This window comes from Heptranchias perlo, chromosome 28, assembly GCF_035084215.1.
Source record: "Heptranchias perlo isolate sHepPer1 chromosome 28, sHepPer1.hap1, whole genome shotgun sequence".
NCBI classification, from domain to species: Eukaryota; Metazoa; Chordata; class Chondrichthyes; order Hexanchiformes; family Hexanchidae; genus Heptranchias; species Heptranchias perlo.
In genome coordinates, this window is record NC_090352.1 from 23,791,665 (window position 1) to 23,818,619 (window position 26,955).

General features: G+C 41.2%; 1 long non-coding RNA gene across 1 annotated transcript; it reads left to right on the forward strand.

The window, feature by feature from the left end:
* Positions 1–15,690: 15,690 nt before the first annotated feature.
* LOC137299269 (uncharacterized) lies at positions 15,691–26,707 on the forward strand. Its single transcript, XR_010957860.1, has 3 exons — positions 15,691–15,759; positions 25,290–25,371; positions 26,518–26,707. It is a non-coding gene; the product is annotated as an uncharacterized lncRNA (long non-coding RNA).
* Positions 26,708–26,955: the final 248 nt, after the last annotated feature.

A 26,955-nucleotide genomic window follows, 5' to 3' on the forward strand; every position in this document is an offset into this window, starting at 1 on the left:
CAACAATGTTGCACCCCTTTTACGAGCACAATGATGACAAATTTAGCTGTGGTAAGGCCCAGGCCCGATTTGCATGTGCGCCCAGATCACTGCTCAATTCGCCTTTTTTTAAAACAAAGGAGGCCATGGTGACTGCCTGAAATGAGTGCAGGCCTCATTTCAATATTGGATGGCAATGAAACATAAAATCAAAGCATTATTATTCAAATTTCATGGGGTCGATTTTAACTTTTGGGCAGCTGACCAGCAGAGTGCGGCGGCTGTGAAGGGGCCAAAGCCAACTTAAGGCCCGAGCCTCATTTCAACGGCACCGGTGAGCTGCCTGCCTCAAATGGGCATCCTGATGCATCTTGCGGAATTCAGGCCGGCCCAACATCAAGTGGCCCAGAGGCCACCGGACCAGCAGCAAGTTAAGTCTGGGGCCAGGAGGCTCACGATCGGGATGGGGAAGCTCCTCCAGCCCCCACAAAGATAATTTAATACTTACCTTTTCGGGCTTCTTCGGCAGCATTGCCAGTGAAATTGATCAGAGCGTACATGGCACATGCTCCGACCAGTTCTGTCTTAAAATGACAATCGGGGTCCTATGTACGTCATTGGACCCAGGGTTTGCATATTAAAAGGGGTCTACTACTTGAGACAGGCAGGTACTTCATCCGCCCAGCGGTAGGCCCGTGTGGTAGTAGCAGCGTTTAGAGCATCAGCATTTAAGGGTCGGTCAGTCTACCATCACATTAACGTCAAATTCAGTAAATTAAAATAGACCCCCATGAGTGTCCTTGCTGATACTAGTTTAAAATATTTGAGTTGAAGCCTTGCTGTTTTTAAGTGGATTAACATTTTTGTTAAAATAGCAGAGAAAGGAATTTCATACAAATTCACTACATTCTAACATCGCACGGGGAGATTTCAATCCACAGTCACTGTAGCAAGTATTTCTAGAATCAACATTCATTACTAAACTCTCACTGGAATATATGTTCTCAAGTATTAATTTTAGTACAATGATCTGTAACGTAGTAAAATATTTCAAAGTATTTAGGTTGAAACCAAGTAGAAGAAGGAGGGGAATTAGAGGCAGTTACTGAACGTGCAGTCGAAGAGGTAGGTTTTATAGAGGCTTTTGAACTTGTGGAGAGATGAAGCAAGGCAGAGTGGTTTGAGAAGAGAGTTCCAGAGTGCTGGGGCAAAGTGGCTGAAGGGTCTGCAACCGATGTTAAAGTGAAATGAGAAGAGAATACTTAGTAGGCCAGAGACGGAAGATGTGAGCAGGCATATAGGGCTTGAGAAGTTGCTGAGGCAGGGAGAAGCAAGGCTGTGAGGACAAGGATTGTGAAGTTGCTGTACTGAGGAATGGGGAGCCAATGAAGGTCGGTGAGGATAGGAGCGATAGGTCAGTTGGATATTATGCAAGATAGGACTCTGGCAGTTGCGTTCTGGGTTGGAGTTCATATAGCATGAAGTTCAGGTGGACGGTGAAAAAAATCGATTCTGGAGGTGACAAAGACATTAATGACAGTTTCAGTGTATTGGGGGTCAAATAGGGATAGAGGTGGAGGAGAAAGGTGAAGGCAATTGAGAAAGGGGAGAAGGGGATAGGAACGATGCAGGCATATCATTGCGGTAATAGTGGGAGACAAAGGGAAAAGAGCATCACCTGATGGGAGGATGATGTGGCAATTATTGTATGATGCAAAGAAATGATATAGTTAAAGAATAAAGGAGGGTCGGAGTGATGTAGGGGTAACATAGCAGTCATGGTAGAAAGCAGGGGTGGGAAACAAGGCAAAGATAACGACACAAAGGGTGATGGAGTAAGTGTATGAGAGTAGTCCATATGGGTGATAGTGGTACCAAAGTGCGTGAGGGACAACAAAAAGATGTAACTGCAAAGTAGAGCATTTGGAGAGATCGGTAGGGTTTCTCTACACATGGCATCGCAGTGCTCATACAATGGAAAGTTTCAGTAGGGGTCAGCAGAGGTAATGCATAAACACATTCTAAGTGCTTTACCTCCCTCCAGCCACACCCTACTGCCTCCCACCTGAAACAACAGAAGAAATTAGTAAATAGATAACACAAACAGAATCAGAACGTAACAGAAAAAGACAGAGAATGAACCAAAAGCACAAGACAACAAAAACAGATAAGATGCACATCCCACTGACTAACCATGAGCAGTGCCAAGAGAGATCCACCAGTAACATATTAAAAGTCTTGCATATGGTGCGCACTTCCTGTAAGTGTTACATTCTTCCTGCTCAATTTGGCCATTGCACTTCACATATCACACTTCAGATGTCACACTGCAGCATATCCTCTGACTCTAAGGAATTTCACAAGAGATCTGCTAGTATTATATAATAACACATTGTGCATTTCATGGTAGAAGACTTTTTTTTAGAGACAGTATATTTGAAGTCAATGGAAATAAAAAGTTGGGAGAGATGTAAAAATGGGCTACCGACTCGTTATCACCCGTTTTACACTATCGCACAAAGTCAAGATCTATCCCAGTGTACCTCCCAACTCACCATGAGCGACGTCTTGGGACGTCTGCTAGTTTTATTTACAAGTTTGGGTAGGTTCTAAATATATTCATATTTCAGTATCCACTCAGGTACTTATCATCTCTTTGTGGGTCATGATGGGGTAATTTCAGATAGCCATGGGCTTCAGTGAAATTAGCAGGCTGTCTTGCCGGGAAGTTCTCAGCAGTCACGAGACGTTTGACTTGTCGGTGCATGGCTTTCACAATGGGACGACATGCAGTTCATTGAGCGTGTTCAATTGGCACAATGTAGCATGGGAATAAACAGGTTGAATCTGAAACCAGAGTTTTGAAATGACCATTTACAAAACCGCACCACAATGAGCATATGCATCTGTCATACTTGATCTAACCACAACCTACTAACTGAGACAATTTTGGAAAAGGTTTAAGTTAAATCATATTGATAGGAATTAATTCTGATTCTCCGTTTAAAAGGCCCACATGACAGGAGATGTCGCTGGGGTCATACATGGGGAGATGACTGCTAGATGAGTTTTCGAATGTGATAACCACAAGTATTCTCAACTTCACATTTCAAATAAAGAGGAAAAACTGCTGGAGAGTGTTTCATCTCTGATCTGACATTTCCATTAATCTTATTCACTGATAACATCATGCTTACGGACACACAGTGAATTGCTTCAGTAGGGCTGACAGCTTTGATTTACCTCAAAACTTCTATTGAATATGTAATGCCAATCCTTTCATGGGTTCCAGCCAGGCACAGAGGAAAGAAATCTCTCCCTTCAACGGTTATGGTTCCGCCCTGGCCCATAGTTTTACATCAATATACACTGTTTACATAATTAGATCTTTAATGATCTGCACTTGTACACTAATGGCAAAAAAAAGACAGCAGGATAAAGAAAATAAGAAAGTAATGTTTTCCCCTTCAGAGTTGAGATCCTGTATCTTTCTGACACGGTATCTTTCACGAGGGTATCTTTTGTGTATGTTCCATAACAAGCACAATACTCTTGCCAGCACTAAAAAGGATTTATTTATATTAGTAAATTTGAAAATATATATTATAACGATTTGCCATACTAATTCCATCAGGTCTTTGGTTGCAAAGCTATTGCACCATACGACAAATGCCTTGAAATTGTGCTGTGCAATATCAGTAACAAATTGGTTATAGCATTTTTAAACAGGTTTAATCAGGCCTTTGTTAAAATAGTGAACAGAAGAATTTCAGGCATTTGTTACTAGCGCAATTCCAAGGTAAGTGTATATTTTCTAACACACTGACCAGCTGAGAATGAAAAAAAATATATAAACCCCAAAAATATTATCTGATGGGAATGGGGAAAGACTCAGCCCTTTACTTACTGACATACTAAATCAAATGGCTCTGGCAACCCATAGCGACACAAGCCACATTGTATCAAATATCAATAAGATGCTCTTGTCCCACTCTCTATTATAACAGAAAAGGAAAATAATGATTTTAAGTACAAACACAACATTAGTATGGTGGTACTAGGATTATGGCCTCTGCCACATCAAATATAAAATCTAATCTGGTATTTCTTCATTTGCCAGAACTATAGTACCATCATTCAAATCTGCACATTACATCCTTTTAAACGTAAGCCCACTGTGTGATTATGGGTACGATATTTTCAATAATTTTTTGAGGTAAACTGAGACATACAGATTGACTTTGCAACACTGAGTATCATAACAAAGTAACAGCAGAATAGTTGTGTAATTTTAGGTATTAAAAACCTAACTGTGTTCAACTAAATGGCAAGGACAAGGTTAAAAACCTTTCAAAACCAGTTTTGAGCTCACATTACCAAATAAATTGTAGATACTTTCCCATTGCGACTTTCATAACCTATGGAGCCCTCTTAATAAGAAATATCCAGCAGTTCATAAAAAAAGAGCTGTTGGGAGCCCAGCATACTGTAATCATCTTGGGAGTGCATTTCATTTATTTAGAGGCCAAAAAAAACCTACTCCTGCTAACTTCTGGGGAAGCTGAATTACGGAAGTACTAGACAAAATTGAACTGGCAATGGATTTGAGGCACATCCAAGATGGATTCAACTCATTGCAGGGCAGCCTGAAGAAAGTAGCAGCTGTAGGAGCATCTACATACTTCCCCCATCTCATGACACATCCAGGCAAGAAAGTCAACTCTACGTGAAGGTGCTGAATGACGGATTGCTGGTCTCGAGGACGATCTGGAGAGGTCAATGTCAAGCAGGTTGCAAAGTATACTGGGCAGCAACTCAGAGAGATTTTGAATATTCAGTTAACTCTCGGGATTTAAAGATCTTTGTGATTCTGTGAGGTCTGTTTTCCCACTGATCACTGGTAAGTAGAATCCTATTTCCAGTGGCATTGTAAAAGCTGGTGTGGGTGCCTCAAGGGTTGCTTCCTCTAGCTTCCCTTATGGCTTCTTGCTGTTCCTCTTCTCTTCTTCTTCTAGTATATAGATCATGTAAAATGGGATTCCCATTGGAAAGCCCATTGTGCTTGCCTTAGATCCCAGCTCAGTAATTGTTTTGAAGTTGAATGCTTCCAAAAGTAATGTAAAATATAGAGGAAGGCTTTCTGAGTATGTGAAAAAAAATTCAATATCTGCAGTGAATCCTAAGATATGCCCAAAGCCTTTCAGTTCAGCAGTGTCCCTTTAACCAAGTACTTTCACCTTGATGAACAGGTCCTGGCAAACTGCTTTCTGACTATTTAACTCCTTTTAAAATCTTTCTGACTATGAACAGTCAGGAAATAGAGCAGAATGACTGGTACCTATTTTCTTTAAAAATGTTAAAATCAAGCAAAACAACATATTATAGTGGGGTAGCATAATGTATACATTATTTTCATGTTTTTACACAGAGATAAGCTGTGGCCAATTGTACAATAATTATTGCTCTGTATATTCAATTTACTGTGGAACAAAGCAGTTTAATGATTCAAACCAAGTTTTACTTCATCTCGTGTTGACTCGGTCCACCTTCAGAGAGATTGAAGAAATACATATGCAAAAGACATGGACATACAGTTAGGGTCATCTGGAGGTTCAGTTCTTATATGATAAAAGGGCTCAGCCATATAAGTCGGTATAGGGCAGTTTGAATCAACTTCCATAAAATTAAGACATTCAGATCATTTACAAGAGTGACTTGTGCCACTGAAGGTATTGACGGCAGACCCAAATTCATAACAGTTCCATTTGCAGACTGACATCCTTCAATTTAATAAACGCAAAAAATATAAATTGATGAATTTATTGTGGGCCCCAATTACTGTTCACATTTTGTTTTACTGGCCATCAATATGATCTTATTTGTCACTGCAAAATATGGCGTGTGGAAGTAAACTGACAGTTGTGACTGCACAAAAGTTGTAAATGTCAGCAGTCAATGGCCACACTGAATTTATTGTTAAGCCCAGGGTGGTTTAGCTAGGGATGTCCATTTTCTAATATATCTGTTCAGTGGTATTCTCGGGTATGATGTAAACTGTTTCCCTAGTCCCACCTTCCAAAAATCTTTCAATTTCCAACTAAAGTCCCAATTGACTGTCTGAAACAAATGCTTTGAAATTTCACTTTACATAATGGTCCGATTGAGTCAGGCAGATCACTCTCACCTTGCTAGTGTGGTATTTTTGTGTGAGGGAAGTCTATGGTTGTGTGAGCTAATGATGTTGGCAGGGCAGTGGCTAGCAGAGTAGCAAGGGACTGAGACAAATCTGGATGCTTCTGTGCATTGTACACAAACATCAGGATGAGTCATAGGAACAGGAGTAGGCCATTCAGCCCCTCGAACCTGTTTCACCATTCAATGGGATCATGGCTGATCTGTATCCTAACTCCATCAACCCGCCTTGGCTCCATATCACTTAATACCCTTGGCTAGCAAAAATCTATCGATTACACATTTAAAATTATTAATTGAGCTTGCATCAACTGCTGTTTGTGGGAGAGAGCTCCACTCTTCTACCACCCTTCGCCTGAAGACGCGTTTCCTAATGTCTCTCCTGAATGGCCTGGCTCTGATTTTAAGGTTATGTCCCCTTGTCCTAGACTCCCCCACCAGTGGAAAAAGTTTCTTTCTATCTACCCTATCAATTTCTTTCAAAATCCTAAAAACCTCAATCAAATTACTCCTTAACCTTCTGTATTCCAGGGAATACAAGTATAGTTTATGTAATCTCTCCTCATAATCTCACCCTTGGAGCCCTGGTAACATTCTGGTGAATCTATGCTGCATTCCGTTCAAGGCCAATATATCCTTTCTAAGGTGCGGTGCCCAGAATTGTACAAAGTACTCTAGATGTGGTCTAACCAGGGCTTTGGCTTTGTATAGCTGTAGCAAAACATCCTCCCCATTATATTCTAGCCTTCTAGTTAAAAAGGTTGACATTCCATTAGCCTTTTTGATTATTTTTTGCACCCGACTACTACATAGAATCACAGAATGATTACAGCATGGAAGGAGGTTATTCGGCCCATCAAGTCCGATTTTAGTGATCTGTGTACATGGACCCCTAAATCTCTTTGGTTCTCCAGTGTTCCTGGCTTTTCATCATTTAAAAAATACTCAGATCTATCATTTTGGTCCAAAATAAATGACCTCACACTTACCTGCATTGAAATCCATTTGCCACAGTTTTGCCTACTCACTTAGTCTTGTGAGTTATTGATAGTAGAAGCTTATTATTTGCAGACACTAAAGGGACAGGTATGTGTCTCTCAGAGATAGGAGTTTCTGGAGGCAGCTTAGGGAAAACTGTTATAAAGAATCCTAGAAATAAAGAAAGTGATCATTCATTTAAATTACAAAATATATCAAAACTAAACAACAGAAAAACATGGGAAGAAACAACAACTGTTATGGAAATGAGAGAAAAACTAGTGGGAAACATTAGAGAAAATAAGGAAAATGATTACAATGAAAAGAGAAAGAACTAAAAAAATAAGAGAATGAATTAAGCCGAAATGAATAATGAGAGAACAAGGTATTGAAAGATAGAAGGAGAAGAATAAATGCACAACAGTCCACATCAATGCCAAAAAACAATGCCATTGTTTAGTCTATTATTTAACAAATAATGAAGTGTTAATTATTGAACTGACTGGTTCAGTTTAACAGTTCAACATTTGCAATGGTAAAACTGGGGTGATTAATCTGACGTCTGAATACAGATAAACAATGAACAGTGTAAATTGTAATTTTGGATAGATTGTATGGAGTTTTACTCAATTTCCCAATGAATGGTGGAGTGGGGCGGCTGGGGGGGAGGGGGTGAGTCGCAGGGATAATGTTTGCAGAACCTTTACTCAGAAAATTAAATCAGTTCGATATTGTATGTGGTTTGTGGAAGAAATCATGCTGATAGGGCAAATTACCTTTTCATGTTCCATACTTTCTCAAGCTTCACAAACAAGATATTTTGAGATATTTCTGGGGCAGCAATTTGCTGTGAGCAGGCAGAGCAATCTTAAAGTGGAGGTCCTCAAAGGGTACAAAGCTTTATTTGCTACTACATAAAAATCTTTTAATCCCAAAATACAAACGACCTATCAGGATGTGGGTAGCCAAAGAACTTACTGCCACGTGCGCTAATAAAAGGAACTTGGAAGACAATTGTAAAAGATTTACAATTTCAAAAGAACTGAAATTATGCCTAAAGATACAACGGGGGTGATTTTTGTCTCACTACTGCCACGTTCCTGCCTAAAAATGAGGTGGTAGCGAGCTGAAAATCACATGAAGAAGTGCCTCACCAATGTACCGCTGGAGCTCCACCTGTTCCAATTTTTGGGCACATCTCAATGTAGGCGGTTAAGCTCCTGCCGGAACTGGGTGGATGCCTTGTTAATATATGCAAACTGGGGTCATATGATGCTGTTGAGACCCCAATGCCATTTTTGTGTCTACCCACTTTGCAAGTTCCTCAGCCCATCCACAAGCCATGGGCAGTACAAGTCGGGAGGTGGCCATTTCCAATGGTATTTAAAGGGATCCTCACCTTCTTTCAGCTAAATCACTGGAAAGATTTCGCAGAAATTTTGCTTGTATTAGGTAGTGGCTTTTGCTACTTAGACGATTTCAAAGTGCTTAATGTGGCTATGCAAAGTTCTGAACTCTTAAACCACTTCTGGCAATGTACCTTTTTCTTCTTGGGGGTCCTACTGGCAATTCCATCCTGGCTAGAGGATGAAGAGAAGCACGAGAAGGAGCAGCAGCAACAGGAGGGAAGAGCTGCAGCTCCAGGGACAACAAATAGAAGGAGGTTTGCAGAAATCCTTACCCTGCAGTACTCAGAGGAGCAAAGCATAAAGAGTCTGCACTTCTCCAGGGAGGCTGTCACAGATTTGCATCACCTCCTGCTACAGCTAGAACAGCATTGCCTGCTGTGGTCAAGGTCTCTGCAGCCCTGAACACCTTTCCCTCCACTTCCTTCCAGACTGTCACTGGGGATATCACTATCAGCCAGTCTGCAGTCCATGCTTTGGAATATGGCTTGAACTCATGACCTTCTGACTCAGAGGTAAGAGTGCTACCATTGAGCCAAGGCTAACCCTCCTAAAAGACCTAATCCCCTTCGAGAAGGCATTACCACTGTTTAACCTGGAGGCCATAGAAATCCAGAGTGCATATAGGTGGTGATATCTATTGATACCAGTAAGTGTACACACAGCAAAAAAACATTCATCTCTAGCCTCTAGGTTTCAGAGCACATTGCTCCATATCAGTAAATTGTATGCATTAATTTTCAATGTTAGTTTCTCATATAGTATTTACCTTTAAAATGCCATGTTGTCTTTAATTGCTTTAGTTATGTTGGTTGAAGCCATTTTTGAGTGTTGCTGGCAGTGATTTTATTTTCCTTCCACACAAATACACCTGGGATCTGGAAGCAGATTCAGATAGTAGCCATCAGAGGCTCAGAGTCCATCACTAGAACAGAATCATAGAAAGTCATCACAGGCAGAAGCATCATTACTGTTAGATCATTCATCCACCACAATGGGTGGAAGAAGATTACCCAGGAGTATCCTCAATCAGACTAACGCAGCAACTACTTAATGTGGTCTTCTCAACAGATCTATTGAGGATTCATACAGCAGAGACTGTAAATGCCTAACGCAGCTGTAGAATGTAGTATCAGTGCTGTGAGGACTAGATGGTTTACTTGTATTCATAAAAAAGTGCTTAAAGTACTCTGTCAAAGTCATTTTTGGGACGGGTTTTGCTTTTGTCAGATGCAGCACATCACTTGGATATCTGGACACCCTAATGACACCCTGATGTACGGCTTCACAGTAATACCCTGTCCATCCTAGTCAGTACTATACCACAATAAATTCTGACACACAACCACTGAAGCTGAAAAAACTACCCAAACATCTTCAGCAGCTGTAATATTTAACCAACTAAATTGATATAATGAAATGCAGATGTACTTGTGACATATTTTAAATATGACCAATCCTGGTTAATTACTGGACATACATCTGCTGCATATGAGGTTCATGGAAGAGAATCTTACTTTAAACCAACTGCAAGAACACTGGCCCCACAATTCCTGGAGATGGAGAGAGCAGAAGTAGCAGTTACTTGCACCCCAGGGAGGGGTGGGGTGTCGATTGAGGGCGGGCAGTTCTGGTCCTCCACACTTATGCTGGCAGACCGAGGCCCCAGGAATATCCAAGTCACTTTCTGTATAATGTTCATGTCGACAGTTGTGATGAAACCATCTGACTTTTGATAACATACATTTTGGCTTCAAAGACAAAACTTGGAAAACTGAAAAACTCCTCTTTAATAGTTTGTTAGGCATGGTGATTAACAGCATAGGGAAATCTGCTATGTCATAAAAATGCCATCATGTTTGGTCTCTTATCTGCTGTGTTAATGGGAATTTATCACAATCAGCAGTCTCCTAGAACAATTCATCAGTAACCGACAATGATCTGGAAATTCTGGGGACGGGTCCAATTACATAGATGGGACGGACTGCCAGCCCGAGCCAATCCGACTTTCCAAGTTGGAGCAGAGTCCTCCAGAGGCTCAAATGAACGGAAGAATTTTTAAAAAAATTCTTGGCTCGCACTGGAGCCACTCGGACGGGAGAAGGTAATTGATCCCCTGCTGCTCTAGCAAAGCTTTGGGGCCTTTAGGACAGGTATCCACTGGTATGAGTTCCAATGTGGCCTTTCAAGGATGTAAAGTTAGGAATTCCCCAGAGATGCCTCCGGCAGACCACCTTGACATAGGTAGGTGAGCAGAAGACTCCCCCAACTGGAATTTCTAGGTCCGGTCAAAATATGGCCACATGCCAAGACAGCCAGAATCCAGCCTGTTTTCTGCCCTGTCTCCGGGTGTAAGTATTACTGGTGCCCTCTCCAGCCATAGGAATTTCGGGTTCAATCCATCCAACAGATTAGCTGATGCCAGAAAATACCTAACTAGTATAGCACGCTGAAGCAGGCCTAGGAGCCAGTGGTCAATTAGACACGCAGGCTAGAGCTTAATGTTCAAAACAAGTGAGGTTTATTCACACACAGTAGTTGTGTCTTTAAGTGCAGAGATGAACAAAACAGTAACAGGGATTACTCTCCAGCATACAAATTCTCACTCTTAGCTCCTTCTTCTCCAACCTCCCTGCAACTGAACTATTTCACTGCCTTTTATCCTTCCAGGCTGGGAGTCGTTCCTGATTGACCATAATTGCCTTTGGACGATTTCCTACGGCTATATCGCCTTGCTAAGGTCATTCTGACAATTTATACAATTTTTTTAAGTTATACCCTTAAAGCAGATACAAAGCTGTCAAAAACCTATGGCTCACATATTGTCCTTCTCTCACTCTGTTATACTAGATATAGAAAACTGCTTGTAACATAGGAGGTAAAGGCAGTCATTAACTTGCCACTTCCCCTCTGGAATCTCTCAACTACAGAGGAGGCTAAACTAACCCATCACCTGTGGTTCTAAGAGATGCTGCAAATCAGCACATACATCAATTGTTACTTGTTTCTTTAGTTGTATCTGACTTGTCCTTCACGAAGATGCAAGAAATCTCTGTTGGGGCAGCTGCAAAGAATAACGACCTGTCTTGTCTTCTGCCTTCTTTCTGTGACAGCAGTTGTCACCTGTATCAGAATGTATTGCTCAGCTGTCAGGATCTGTCTGTTTGCTGAATGATCTGAAACATTTGTACAGCTCAGGCAATTGACCAACTGCAAATTGTTTTTGTAAATACCAGCAATGTACTGAGGCGGTGGGGGCAGGTAGAAGAGGGGCGGTTATTTTTTTTACATATTATTGATGCCAGCATGCCCAGAGACCTAGTTGGATCAGTGTGTGTGAACAGAGTGCTTTTGGCCCTGAAATTCCAATGGGGGTTTTACTGGTCACTTACTGTAACTTTGGCAAGAGACCAGTGTAACCTCCATGGAAATGGGGCAGACTCGTTTAAATCAGGTCTCCATTGCTTCTGCCAGTTCCATATTAACTTGTAAGGGGATGGACTTTCCTGTGCCCCATTAAGGCAAGTTTTTTTTAACCTTACCTTAGCAGGTCTTACTGGCTTCCCAACATAGGCACACAGGAACAGGAGAAGGCCATTCAGCCCCTCAAGCCTGTTCCGCCATTCAGCTACATCATGACTCATCAGTATGTTAACTCCATCTACCCGCCTTGGTTCTGTAACCCTTCATACCCTTAAAAACAAGTTCACCTGGCGGGGCGGGTCGCTCTGCTCAGCAGCTGGTTAAAATTCCATCGGGCTCCAATCTGCATTTATTATCGAGGCTCCTGTCGGAGACTAGGGGGAGCCTCGTCCGCCGCCAATACCGGCGCTGTTAAAATCGCAGATCGGCGGGAACGGAGGGGGAAATGTAACCGCTCCATTTTAAATGCTGCCCCACTCCATACTGATAGAGGTTGAGTTAAAATCGATTGCCAGTGCCACATTGGTTTGTCAGGGAATTTAAAAATCTGTAAAACACCACTCATAGACAGAAAAATAAAAAGAAACTAGTATTGGAAAGTCAGTGTTAGGTGTTCCACATTGTAAATGCCAGTCGCTTAGAACTCAGCATTTTGAAGTATTTTATATAACATGTTTGGAAAATAACAACCTTAAAGTAGGCTGATATTTGTTGCCCAAAAAGAAACACATATGCAACTAAAACAGAAACTGTTTCTTTAATAAGAAGTGACACATTATCAGTGTGGCCTGCCAGAGGCACTGTGGCAATCTTCAATTGATTAGGTTGCAAATCAAATCTTGTGCTAGACGTTACATTGCAAATAAAATGTGGTGAAGTCTTTGCCACATTGAACGCCTATAATCAAGTAAACATAGCGACCATCTTTAACAATGGAAACTGGGCATTTTCTTAGCCATAAGGTTATAGAGGGGTCTGTGCTTTGATTTCAAATTCAACAAAATGCAGCTGAAGTAAGAATATTTTTTTTAAAAATAGCTGAAGCAAAGTTCCTTCATGTAAATAGTATCTTTTCTGGAGCTCAGAGCCCTTATTCCTTTCCCTGATTTTGGGCAGAATCTAACATAGACAAAAGGGGTGCTGGTTTCCTATCTCTCTGAAGGCGGCTACTGATCGTAAATCAAGTAGGGATAGATTATATCATTCCAGTTCTCAATGGATATGCATCCACAACTCAGAACCAATCTATAATTCAAATGCTGATTCAGTGATCAGGTTTTGTTATCATTTTTCTTGAGTGAGCCCTTAAGGGGTTGCTAATTTGCTAATCTGCCCTCTAGCTCTCTATCACTGAGTCTGTTATAATTTTGAATATCACGTGTATTGAAAAATTGCTTGAAAATTTGCCTTAGTGCAAATAATGCTAAATTAACATCATGTTTAAACTGTCATGCATTTATCAGTATTTCTGTCATACTGTAATCTTTTAAGTGTGCAAAATAGAACTGAAGCAGCAGTTTTTGTAATATCACAACAGTATTAACAATGACACCAACAACTTGCATTTAAATAGCGATTTCAACAGAGGCATAATAATAAAAAGTGATTGAGTTAATGTCTATGGATCTGTATTTGTTATCTGAATTAAAATATATAGAATCATATGGGGTTGAAACTGGACGGGTAGGCAGTTAAAATTGCCCAGGTTGCTTACCCACCCTGGATCCACCTGGATCTGACCGTCCCCAACTTTATCCTGCACTACTGAGCAGGCGGAAATGACAACTGCTCAAAGACAATGGGGTCTTTTTTTTAGATATGCATGTTGGGTTCTGATGATGTCATTGGGACCCGACTGCAATTTTAACTGGACAGCCTGAGCAGGAAGCCACGGAAACAGTCCCACCAGGTGGAGACAGTGGGGAACCAGAAGCAGCCCAAACAAGAACGTTTTCTTTCTTTCCGTGTGGGTCCAGGAGGAGCAGGAGAGCTCCTCTGGGACCCAGAAGGAAAGCTTAGGCCTCCCCTGCCGCGGATCCGACCCCACCATTCCTGATCGCGAGACCTCTGCAAGACCTCTGGTAGCCAATCCCACCACCTACCTGGTGTTGGCGGGTGACCACTGGGCCGTGCAATTTTCTGCCTCTTCTTGCCCGGAATGGGTGGAAAGTTGGCCGACAGGATTTAAATGAGGCTCAAGCATTAAAATCGACGGAGTCTCGTTCTGGCATAGGCAGGAAGGAAATTAACTCGCCAGCACATATTCCCGCCGGAAACCCGCTGGCAGTTAAAATCCAGGCCATAGAAATTTCAACATTCAAGGACGTCATTCAGCCTATCGTGGTTGTGTTGATGTTAGCTCTCCCATTGGAGTTATCTGCTCTAATCCCATGTTCCTGCAGTAAATTCACCGACATGAAGCAACTGGACTTGGGGTACAGGCCGTATGTGGACTCTACAATGCCATATTCAAACAGAAATCGATCCAAGAGAGATTGATTGCTTTTTGCATATGGGACCCATCAGTGAGGAAGCAGCAAAGTAAATCTTTGGCCATTAATCTTTGTCCAGACCAGTCTGTGCCCCCGTGGGAGCGGTAAAGTGCTACTCCAAAATCCGATCTGGTCCAAAGGGTGGGTAGCCACCTGGCATGGTGCCAGCCCTTAATGTTTAAATGTCCCTATTCCTGCAATTTGAGTCATCACAGGAAGACTAAGCAGTGGACGGAAGTCTTGTTCTGCTGCATTTCCAGCAATACCATTGCACTGTCAGAATTTCTAGGCTCTGAATCTAATGATGTAGGACCAATACTGCATTACTTCTGTGCCCAGTTTTTAATGGGCAAGGATAAGGCTGTGAGTGGAGCCTTGACCAAATTCTAGTCTGGGACCTCTGGAATGTCATTTAACGATGTAAATGAGATTCGCATATGCTGCCAGTGGCCAAAAATTTACCTTGCTCCTCGCAAAATATGCTTGATTTTATGACCCATCCCCACTAACATTGTGGGGCCATGCAAAATTTACCCTAATATTCTAACTGCAGCCAAACTGATGATTTGTATAGGTTTAACATTATCTCTTCACTCTTGTACCCCTATTGATAAAATCGAGTATCCCAGTTATTTTCTGTTGGTTTATCAACTTGTCCTCCCACTTTCAAATATTTGTGTATCTGAACCCTTCTGTCTCTCTGCTCCTCTACGTTTTTAAAATATATTTGCTCTCCTAAATCTTCCTCCAAAAATATATCACCGCACATGTCTTTGCATTAAATTTCACCTGACATTTACCTGTCCATTCTACTAATCTGTTTATGTCTTGCTGAAGTTACTTACAGTCCTCTTCATCTTTAACATGCTTTCTATTATTGTAAAATGCAAAATTACTGCAGATCCTGGAAATCTGAAATAAAAACAAAATCTGTGAAAAGATCAACATAGTGTTAACACTTCGGGTCTACTACCTACGAAAGGTCATTGACTTGAAACTTTAACCGTTTCTCTTGCCACAGATGTTGCTTGACCGACTGAATGTTTCTAGTATTTTCTGTTTTTACTTCCTATTATTGTGTCATCTGCAACTTTTGATATAGTGCCACCAAACCAGAGTCCGCAGATCACTTACCAAGATGAGGATCTCTTCTCTGACAAATGAAAAGTCCAAAGTGAGTCTGGGTGGCTTCTGAGTGGACACGAGTCTGTTCATAACTGAAACTAACTGACAATAATTAACAAATCTTCACAAGAAGGATGGCCGCTACAGCTGGAAGTGAAAATAAGGTTAGGATCAGATCAGCCATGATCTTATTAAATGGCGGAGCAGGCTCAAAGGGCCGATTGGCCTACTCCTGCTCCTATTTCTTATGTTCTTATGCTCTTCTAAGACTAACATGGAGCAAAGTCAGAGGAGCTTTACCCTAAATCTAGCCCATGGTCTTTCTGAACTGAAAGTCCTGATACAGGCACTGAAGGCAAAAAGATGTTCCATTCCCAGGCAGTTACATCTCTTAGCTTGATGATCATGAATTTCACTCAAAAAAAATATTCTGCACTCCACGTTACAGCTGTGCTGTAATTTTTTTGATTTACTTTTATGAATTAAATCTACAGTGTCCCGTTGGGCTACATATGTTATACATCGAATCTGCTAATCAAATTTACATTAAGACTTTGTGAACATATGTTAGTCTTGACACCAAATTCCTCATTTTTTATATAAATGTTAAAGGCCTCATTAAACTAGTGTTCACAGTTTGATGAACTTTGATGCTTAATCACAAAAGTTTATATACGTTCTAGAATTGTTCACCAAATGTCCAATGGCAAAATCTATACAATGTACATTCTCAGTTTGCTCATTGACAGTAACTGCTATTGACGATACAGGAATAATCAAAAGCAGTAGCCTCTCTGAATATTTACGTACAAACACTCGATGCATTTAAATGAAATGACCTGATCTTCTGTTTTAACATTGGCACCAGTTGTGTAAGTAAAACTATACCTACACCAATATGCCTTTTACTTAAACTCTTGTCCATACAAGTTAATATTTGAACAAGCTCATTTCGAGGAAGAAATCCACAAAACATAAATTTGGAGATAAAACTGTTTATCTAACACATTTTCCAATTTAAAAATTAGTAGTGAATGTAAATATTTTCATTACCATTAAGCACCATGTAACAGATACCAGATCAAGGTCACAGCTGAAATACTGAGACAAAGAGGTAGAAATTGGTCATTTTCTTGATGTTGATCTTGGACGATTTTCAGGCAGCAGGGGCGGCCGCCTAGAGCAGGCGTTAGGCCCCTTCTATATATAAAGGGGCCTAACACCGAAAATGAGCCATAACCAATTTCTACCTCAAAAGATCTGAATGCATAAGCATCTATTTATTATTTAATAATGAATCACATTTACAACCTGTTATGACAACTTAAGACAGATGTTGAGCGATGTATGTGAAATGGGTATATCACTGGTGTGGATGAGGAATGCAAAAAAATATCAGCCCAAATAATCCTTCTATCTTCAGTTATGTGCTGACTTTGTGGGTAAATGTATGTTAACAATGCCTTGTTAGGACTTGACCATTAGTATGGTAATTTCCTCATTCTCCCACACTAATTTAATGTTGATTATTAAATTAAACATCAAATCAAGGCACATTTTTAATAATTGGTTTAACCAGCTTGACTGGCTGTAAATTAGACCTTTTACCACATACATACCCCAAAGCAATGTCGACAGCTGACAGGAGTGGAAAATGGCATTGTTAACTGAAAGACTCGCGAAGCCAAAATTTATTAATCAGGCATTCTAGCTGATCTGGGAGGAGGTGGGCTTTCATCTTTGAGACCACCTGAGCTAAGAGCAGAACATGGAAAAGAGTTGCTAAGCAGCTGAATATGTTCTTTCAAAAAAAAAGCAAGATTCAGGAAAAGATTCAATGTTCTCATAAATAATGCCAGGATATTGAACCATTAGACAGCAGAGGGGAAGCTTAAATCTAAGACCGATCTTTGGAACCAACAGAGCAGAGGGTGGCAGAAATTTTTTATGGAGTTTTTGAGCTGGTGTCTAAAATTGCTGAGAGCATCACAGATATATATCTAATATTAATTGAAAAATTATTCACTGATTTAAAAGTTTCAGTCACACATGATTTTGGCTATAATGATATGGATGTTAACAACACATACAAATCACATGTAAAATGTTCATTCCCATTTCTATCTTCATTACATAAAGATTTGTAAACAAACACATTGTTTGATGTTCTACGCAGCAGGTTTTAAAAAAAATACCTCAAATAGAACAAAGTCCAAAGTCACAAGTTCATGATTCATACTATTGACAATCACAAATGATTTATCCACATCCGAAACCTTAACTCATTCTTCAAGAGAGAAGGTGCCCCTATTTTATTTGAGGAAAAGAATGAAGAGGAAGTGAGAGGTTTAAAGAAATATGGGTTATGATCCATTTTCTGCTGCAGTTGCCTTGCTAGTATTAATGAACAAACGTTCACAAAATAAAAAAATTAATTATGGCCCAGCTGATCTCCCTTGGTCTTATTAATTCTGTCTGGAATATGGCTGTGCTGTTTAACTGCTATTCTGGAGTTCTGTTTAACCTGGCCTGTCCCTTTAATTTCACTGCTCAGGTAGTCCCTGTACTAAAGTGGTTTAAGTAAGCATACTCTGAGATCAATTAGAGGGGTTGTGGAATCCAGGGGCATTGCAGATAGTTATGGGGTGTGGGAATACTGTAAATAGTGGTTCAAACGTGTGTGAGGACTGGGAGGAGGTTCCAGGGCACAGGAGACATGGGAAGGTAGTCCCAAATAGATGAGCACAGTCCTAAAATTTGGGAACACTGGCAAGGGGGTATGATGGTATGGCAGGAGTGAAATGTAGCTTTGGGATTTGGGAGTAATGGGGGCATGTAAAGGTTTATGGGAGCAGCCAAACAGTGGTTTTAGTGTATGTAGGAGCATTGGGTGGCGGGTACAGTATGAAAGCGTCTGGGCTGCCAAGGAAGAGTTGTTAAAATATTATCTTTGTCAACCATCAAGCCTCTTACACAGCCTTCCTCAAAGAAACCCCCCCACCAGTCCCGCCACCCCACCTCCCACCCTGCCATCCTTGGGTTTCCAGCCCTGATCCAGGAACAACATCATTTTTAAAGCTCTTCCTTGGAAGGAAACATGGCAGAAGATCTGTCGATGGACAACAATTAGTTATTAGTAACTAATAAAGTCATATTATTCCCAGCTCCCATCTGGCGAGCTGGCAGGCTGATGAGCAAAGATATCATTTAAGTTATATGAGGGGAGATTTTCTACTTCAGCACTTTCGGCCCGAAAGCTCACCTGCTGGGACTGCATATCATGAAATTTCGCACCTCTGGCCGATGATTTTCTGTCCATTAAAATATTAAAATATCCGGGACTTCCGAGAAAGCCCACTGATAAGGGAAGATAGAATTTTTAAAAATTAGATACTTACCCTATTTCTGAGGCCTGATCGATTACAACAGGACCATCAGACCTGTGATGGAACTCCAGAGCTGGAAGGACCAGAGATTAGGTGGGAAGAATCAGCCAACTAGAGGTAAAGATAACAGTCATGAAAAAACCTTCAAACTAAGCAATTTTTATCAGACATAACAGGAATAGCATGACGGAAATAACAAGGAGCTGCCTGAAAGTACAGGGAATATGTGCTAGATGCAAGACTTTTAATATATTATATGGATAGATAAATAATTGTCAGAACAAAGCCTAAAGTAAAAACCTCATGAAAACAGAGAGTACGAATAAACAGGTCATTTTCGGGTTGGCAGATTGTAACTAGTGGGGTGCCGCAAGGATCAGTATTGGGCCCCGACAACATCCCAGCTGTAGTACTGAAGACTTGTGCTCCAGAACTAGCCGCGCCTCTAGCCAAGCTGTTTCAGTACAGCAACAACACTGGCATCTACCCAACAAAGTGGAAAATTGCCCAGCTATGTCTTGTCCACAAAAAGGACAAACCCAATCCGGCCAATTACCACCCCATCAGTCTACTCTCAATCATCAACAAGGTGATGGAAGGTGTCGTTGACAGTGCGATTAAGCGACACTTACTCACCAATAACCTGCTCGCCGATGCTCAGTTTGGGTTCCGCCAGGACCACTCGGCTCCAGACCTCGTTACAACCTTGACCCAAATATGGACAAAAGAGCTGAATTCCAGAGATGAGGTGAGAGTGACTGACCTTGACATCAAGGCAGCATTTGACCAAGTGTGTCATCAAGGAGCCCTAATAAAATTGAAGTCAATGGGAATCAGGGGGAAAACTCTCCAGTGGCTGGAGTCATACCTAGCACAAAGGAAGATGGTAGTGGTTGTTGGAGGCCAATCATCTCAGCCCCAGGAATTCCTCAGGGCAGTGTCCACACCCAACCATCTTCAGCTGCTTCATCAATGACCTTCCCTCCATCATAAGGTCAGAAATGGGGATGTTTGCTGGTGATTGCACAATGTTCAGTTCCATTCGCAACCCCTCAGAAAATGAAGCAGTCTGTGCCCGAATGCAGCAAGACCTGGACAACATCCAGGCTTGGGCTGATAAGTGGCAAGTAACATTCGCGTCACACAACTGCCAGACAATGATGATCTCCAACAAGAGAGAGTCTAACCATCTCCCCTTGACATTCAACGGGATTACCATCACCGAATCCCCCATCATCAACATCCTGGGGGTCAACATTGACCAGAAACTTAACTGGACCAGCTACATAAATACTATGGCTACAAGAGCAGGTCAGAGGCTGGATATTCTGCGCCGAGTGACTCACCTCCTGACTCCTCAAAGCCTTTCCACCATCTACAAGGCACAAGTCAGGAGCGTGATGGAATACTCTCCACTTGCCTGGATGAGTGCAGCTCCAACAACACTCAAGAAGCTTGACACCATCCAGGACAAAGCAGCCCGCTTGATTGGCACCCCATCCACCACCCTAAACATTCACTCACTCTGCCACCAGCGCAGCGTGGCTGCAGTGTGTACCATCTAGAAGATGCTCTGCAGCAACTCACCAAGGCTTCTTCGACAGCACCTCCCAAACCAGCAATCTCTCCCACCTAGAAGGACAAGGGCAGCAGGCACATGGAACAACACCACCTGCACATTCCCCTCCAAGTCACACACCATCCCGTCTTGGAAATATATCGCCGTTCCTTCATCATTGCTGGGTCAAAATCCTAGAACTCCCTACCGAACAGGACAATGGGAGAACCTTCACCACACAGACTGCAGCGGTTCAAGAAGGTGGCTCACCATCACCTTCTCAAGGGCAATTAGGGATGGGCAATAAATGCTGGCCTTACCAGGAACACCACATCCCATGAATGAATAAGAAAAAGAGGCTGCAAAGGGACAGGTTAAGTAAATGGGCAAGAAGGCGGCAGATGGAATATAATGTGGGGAAATGTGAAATTATCCATTTTGGTAGGAAGAATAGAAAAGCAGAATATTTTTTAAAAGGTGAGAGACTAAGAAATGTTGGTATTCAGAGGGATTTGGGTGTCCTTGTACACAAATCGTGGAAAGTTAACATGCAGGTACAGCAAGCAATTAGGAAGGCAAATGGTATTTTAGCCTATATTGCAAGGGGGTTGGAGTATAAGAGTAAGGAGGTCTTGCTGCAATTATATAGGGCTTTGGTGAGACCACATCTGGAGTACTGTGTACAGTTTTGGTCGCCTTACTTAAGAAATGATATACTTGCCTTAGAGGGGGTGCAACAAAGTTCACTAGATTGATTCCTCGGGTGAGAGTGTTGTTCTATGAGGAGAGATTGAATAGAATGGGCCTATATTCTCTCGAGTTTAGAAGAATGAGAGGTGATCTCATTGAAATGTATAAAATTCTTAGAGGGCTTGACAGGGTAGATGCTGAGAAGTTGTTTCCCCTGGCTGGAGAGTCTAGAACTAGGCGGCATAGTCAAGAGAAGGGGTCGGTCATTTAGGACTAAGATGAGGAAAGATTTCTTCACTCAGAGGGTTGTGAATCTTTGGAATTCTCTACCCCAGAGGGCTGTGGCTGCTCAGTCATTGAGTATATTCAAGACTGAGATTGATAGATTTTTGGACACTAAGGGAATTAAGGGATATGGGGATAGGGCGGGAAAGTGGAGTTGAGGTAGAAGATCAGCCATGATCTTATTGAATGGCGGAGCAGACCTGAGAGGCCATATGGCCTACTCCTGCTCCTATTTCTTATGTTCTTAAGTAAACATTTATTAAAATCTCCTGATTTTAAAGTGTTAAAAGAATGTACCAACATTTTAAATAATTTTGAAAAATTAATCCATTTGCTTCAGTACAAAGACTGCCATGCACAGCAATACATTTCAAATATCTTCATCATATTGAGTCTTTAGGAAATAAACATTTTTTCTATATCTTAACTATGTGTGTACTTTAGCCAATGTCTCAGAACAAGTCAGTAACTCAGATTCTCACAATAAAAATAAAATGCAAAAGGAGAGTTTTCATTATTAATTTTCTGGTCATTGGAAGTTTAGGAACTGCAGAGCTGAATGCAGAAAGTACAGGGGAGAACTGAAAAAGGAAATAAGAATAGCAAAGATAGTGTATGAGAATAGATTAGCGGGTAACATAAAAGGGAACCCAAAAGTCTTTTATAAATATATAAATAGTAAGCAGGTAGTCAAAGGAAGGATGTGGCTGATTAGGGACCAAAAAGGAGATCTTCTTATGGAGGCAGAGGGCATGGCTGAGGTACTAAACCTTATATCTGTCTTCACTAAAGAAGAGGATGCTGCCAATGTCATAGTGAAGGAGGAGATGGTAGAGAAATTGGATAGGATAAAAATAGATAAAGAGGAGGTACTTAAAAGGTCCGGATGGGATGCATCCTACGTTGCCTCGGGAAGTAAGGATGGAAATTGCAGCGGCTCTCGCCACAATTTTCCAATCCTCCTTAGATATGGGAGTGGTGCCAGAGGACTGGAGGACGAGGGGTAAACCCAACAACTACAGGCCAGTCAGTTTAACCTCGGTGGTGGGGAACCTTTAGAGACATTAACCCGGAACAAAATTAATTGGCACTTGGAAAAATATGGGTTAATAAATGAATCCCTTCTTATTTCTTATTTCAATCCATATGGATTCTGTTTCTATCCTTCTGTTAGTTAAGTCCCTTTTTTCTACTGCCATTATGTTATCTCTAATTAGTACAGCTACTCCACCCCGCTTCTTCCTTCCCTATCCTTTCTGATTATGTTGTCGCCTGCAATATTTAGTTGCCAATCCTGTCTTTATGTAACCATGTTTTAGTTATTCCTACTACACCTGGTTCCTCGTAACAGATTATTGCCTCCAGTTCCCCCATTTTATTTTGGGCACTATGTACATTGCTATACAGGCAGTTTAATTCATCTTTAATAGTTGTTCCTTTTACTTTAATTTTAACAGTCCTTTTATACTTCTGTTTTATAACTGTATTTGTTCCTTGACCATTTATGTTATCTTTATTCCTTACTCTGGTCTGATCTTTACACTCAACTCCTATTTCTTTTATCTTTAAGCTTTTGTTATTGCTACAAGATCCCTCCCCCCATTATAAATAGAAATAAGGAGTACAAAAGTTAGGAAGTTATGCTAAACCTTTATAAAACACTGGTTAGGCCTCAGTTGGAGTATTGTGGCCAATTCTGGGCAACACACTTTAGGAAGGATGTCAAGGCCTTGGGGAGGTTGCAGAGGAAATTTACCAGATGGCACCAGGGGTGAAAGACTTCAGTTATGTGGAAAGACGAAAGAAACTGGATGTTCTCCTTATAGCAGAGAAGGTTAAGGGGAGATTTGATAGAGGTGTTCAAAATCATGAAGGGTTTTGATAGAGTAAATAAGGAGAAACTGTTTCCAGTGGCAGAAGCGTCGGTAACCAGAGGACACAAGTTTAAGGTAATTGGTAAAAGAACCAGAGGCAACATGAGGAAAAAAAATTTAGGCAGCGAGTTGTTATGATCTGGATTGTTATGATCATGAAAGGGTGGCAGAAGCAGATTCAATGATAACTTTCAAAAGGGAATTGGATAAAGGTTAGCAGTGTAGATGAAAACATAAAATTACAAAGCGATATTGATAGATTAGGTGAATGGGCAAAACTGTGGCAAATGAAATTCAATTTTGACAAATGTGAGGTCATCCACTTTGGATCAAAAAAGGATAGAACAGGGTACTTTCTAAATGCTAAAAGGTTAAAAATAGTGGATGTCCAAAGGGACTTAAGGGTACAGGTACATAGATCATTGAAGTGTCATGAACAGGTGCAGAAAATAATCAATAAGGCTAATGGAATGCTGGCCTTTATATCTAGAGGACTAGAGTACAAGGAGGCAGAAGTTATGCTGCAGTTATACAAAACCCTGGTTAGACCGCACCTGGAGTACTGTGAGCAGTTTTTGGGCACCGCACCTTCGGAAGGACATATTGACCTTGGAGGGAGTGCAGCGTAGGTTTACTAGAATGATACCCGGACTTCAAGGCTTAAGTTACGAGGAGAGATTACAAAAATTGGGGTTGTATTCTCTGGAGTTTCGAAGGTTAAGGGGTGATCTGATCGAAGTTTATAAGATATTAAGGGGAACAGATAGGGTGGATAGAGAGAAACTATTTCCACTGGTTGGGGATTCTAGGAGTAGGGGGCACAGTCTAAAAATTAGAGCCAGACCTTTCAGGAGTGAGGTTAGAAAACATTTCTACACACAATGGGTAGAAGTTTGGAACTCTCTTCTGCAAATGGCAATTGATACTAGCTCAATTGCTAAATTTAAATGTGAGATAGATAGCTTTTTGGCAACCAAAGATATCAAGGGATATGGGCCAAAGGCAGGTATATGGAGTTAGATCACAGATCAGCCATGATCTTATCAAATAGCGGAGCAGGCACGAGGGGCTGAATGGCCTACTCCTGTCGCTATGTTCCTATTTGAAGTAGAAAAATTTGCATTGCTACGGGGAAAGAGCAGGGGAGTGGGACTGATTGGATTGCTCTTTCAAAGAGGCAGAACAGGCACGATGGGCCGATTGGCCTCCTTCTGTGCTGTATCATTCTATGATTCTATGATTGTAAGAGTCTATGAACTGCAAACGCATTCACAACAAAAGTAGTCAATGGATGCTTACGGTATGCTCAAGGGATCAAGGGATATGGGGAAAAAGCAGGAACAGGGTACTGAGTTAGACGATCAGCCGTGATCATTTTGAATGGTGGAGCAGGCCCGAAGGGCCGAATGGCCTGCTCTTGCTCCTATTTTCTATGTTTCTATGGTTTATTCCATTCAAAGCTGCACATCAGTTTGAGGTAGACTCAGTTTCCGTGAACTGTGCACTTCCATTTTGATTATGAGGGTGAAAATAAAAAATACCACTTAATCCACATTCATACATCAGCATAACTGAGCACGAACTCTCTGTATTTTTATGCATGTGCAAAAATCACTATATACAAATCAATGATGTTTTCATCGACATTCATGAACCAACCACAGTCCAATTAAATGAAGGGGGAATTATGTTGGGTAAGTTTGATCCAAATAGGATTTTCCTAAACAATGAAGCAAAAACTTTGAAACTTGGCGTGCAACTGTTTGATTCCTTCAGCTACTATATGTAAGTTTTACATTTTAGGGAGGAAATAGTTGTGTCCTGTCAACCTGCAAATTCAATATGAGATAAGGGGACAGACATGTGCTAAATGTTTTGCATCTTTTCTTGCTCACTTACAGGGAGAATAGGATCAGACAATGGCGATGGGAGATTCGCAGCTGCAGTTCCACATCCTGGCTCGTCTCCAAGACTCCATGCCTGGTGTGTGCAGAGCCACTACTTCTGTGCTTTTTAATAGCCCGGCAGTCCAAGGGGAAATGTAATGACTAATTATACCCACTGAAAATCTCCTTTCAAGCTTGTAAAATGTTGCCCTCTTTTAGAAATAAATACCTCCCCCACTTTATTATGTGATACATCTGCTTGAGAGTTTGAGCAACTGACTGGGTTCCCAAACCCCTGCCAATACCACTCTGTAGCCAGCCACACGCAGGTGTCTAAATGGCACAGATTAACTTGGCTTCTATTTGCCTTACCTCCTCCTCCTCCCTGATGCAGACTCCTCTCTCTTCCATTGTGTACCTCATGAGCCACTGCAGCTGAGATTAGCAACCCACTGTGTAGGAAATTGCACAAAAGTGCCCATGTCCTGCTGCTTCATATCATAGTGCATTAGTACAGCCACTCTGTGCTCGCAGTCTGCCAGAATTTTTTTTATTATTAGGTAAAGATTTTTATTCTAAAGCCATTTAATTCGAATTCCCCCCCCCCCTAAACCTCTCTGCCTCTCTACCTTTCTCTCCTCCCTTAAGCTGCTCCTTAAAACCTACCTCTTTGGCCAAGCTTTTGGTCACCTGCCCTAATATCTCTTTATGTGGCTCGGTGTCATTTGAATGATAAAGCTACTATGAAGCACCTTGGGATGTTTTATATGGCGCCTTTAATGTAGTAAATGCAAGTTGTTGTTGTTGGTATATTGCTGTTATTTACAAGGGCCATGAATCTACATGGAGGTTATCTTGATCTCCCGCTGTAACTCCGGCAGGAGGCCTTCAGGAAATCCCTTGGTGAAATGATGTCAATGGCCAAAAATGGCTATGTACACGTTTTCCTGAGGGGGTTCTACCGATTTTCTAATGAGTAACCACCGTGGAATTTCAGGGCCAAGCTTTCTAACTTCAACATACCTAAAAAAAACATGTAAACCAATCTAAATCCTAACTGGCCAATTGGTACCTTGCCCTAGTAGCTTATACTTCATGTGTTAACTTTAGACAGTGCAAGCTAATTGCCAAAGGAAGCCATTGATGCTGCAAATCTAATATTTACCAAATCTCCACACCTGTATTTATTGTAGGATTTCCTGATCGAGCAGGAACATGGGTCAGTTTTTTTTCCTCTCCCTAGTCTGCAGACACTGAAGCTAGTTGCTGTTCCCCATCATCCACCTTGGCGGAGATTAACAGAACAGATCAGGGATCAAACCTGGAGCCATCCTGGTCTGAATGGTTCAGCACCACAACACACAAAACCATTTCTTATGCTGGAATTTCGAAGACAAACTTTGATGAAAGTCCTTTCAATACCTGGCAGAAAATAAAGGCATCAAAAAAATTTAAACAGTTCTTTGCAATCATCGATTTTTTTTTAAATAGTCTTATTTTAATGAAGTACATTTAAAATTTTTCTTTTGATTAGTTTTCAGCTGGCAGATTCAGCAGTGATTACAGGACATGCCACAAATAACTCTAGTTATATAAAGCTTATTTCATTAATGCTTCATTCAAGTTGATTAGCATACATCTAAAATTTTCTTCACTTGATCTGGTCCTTATAAGGCTAGGA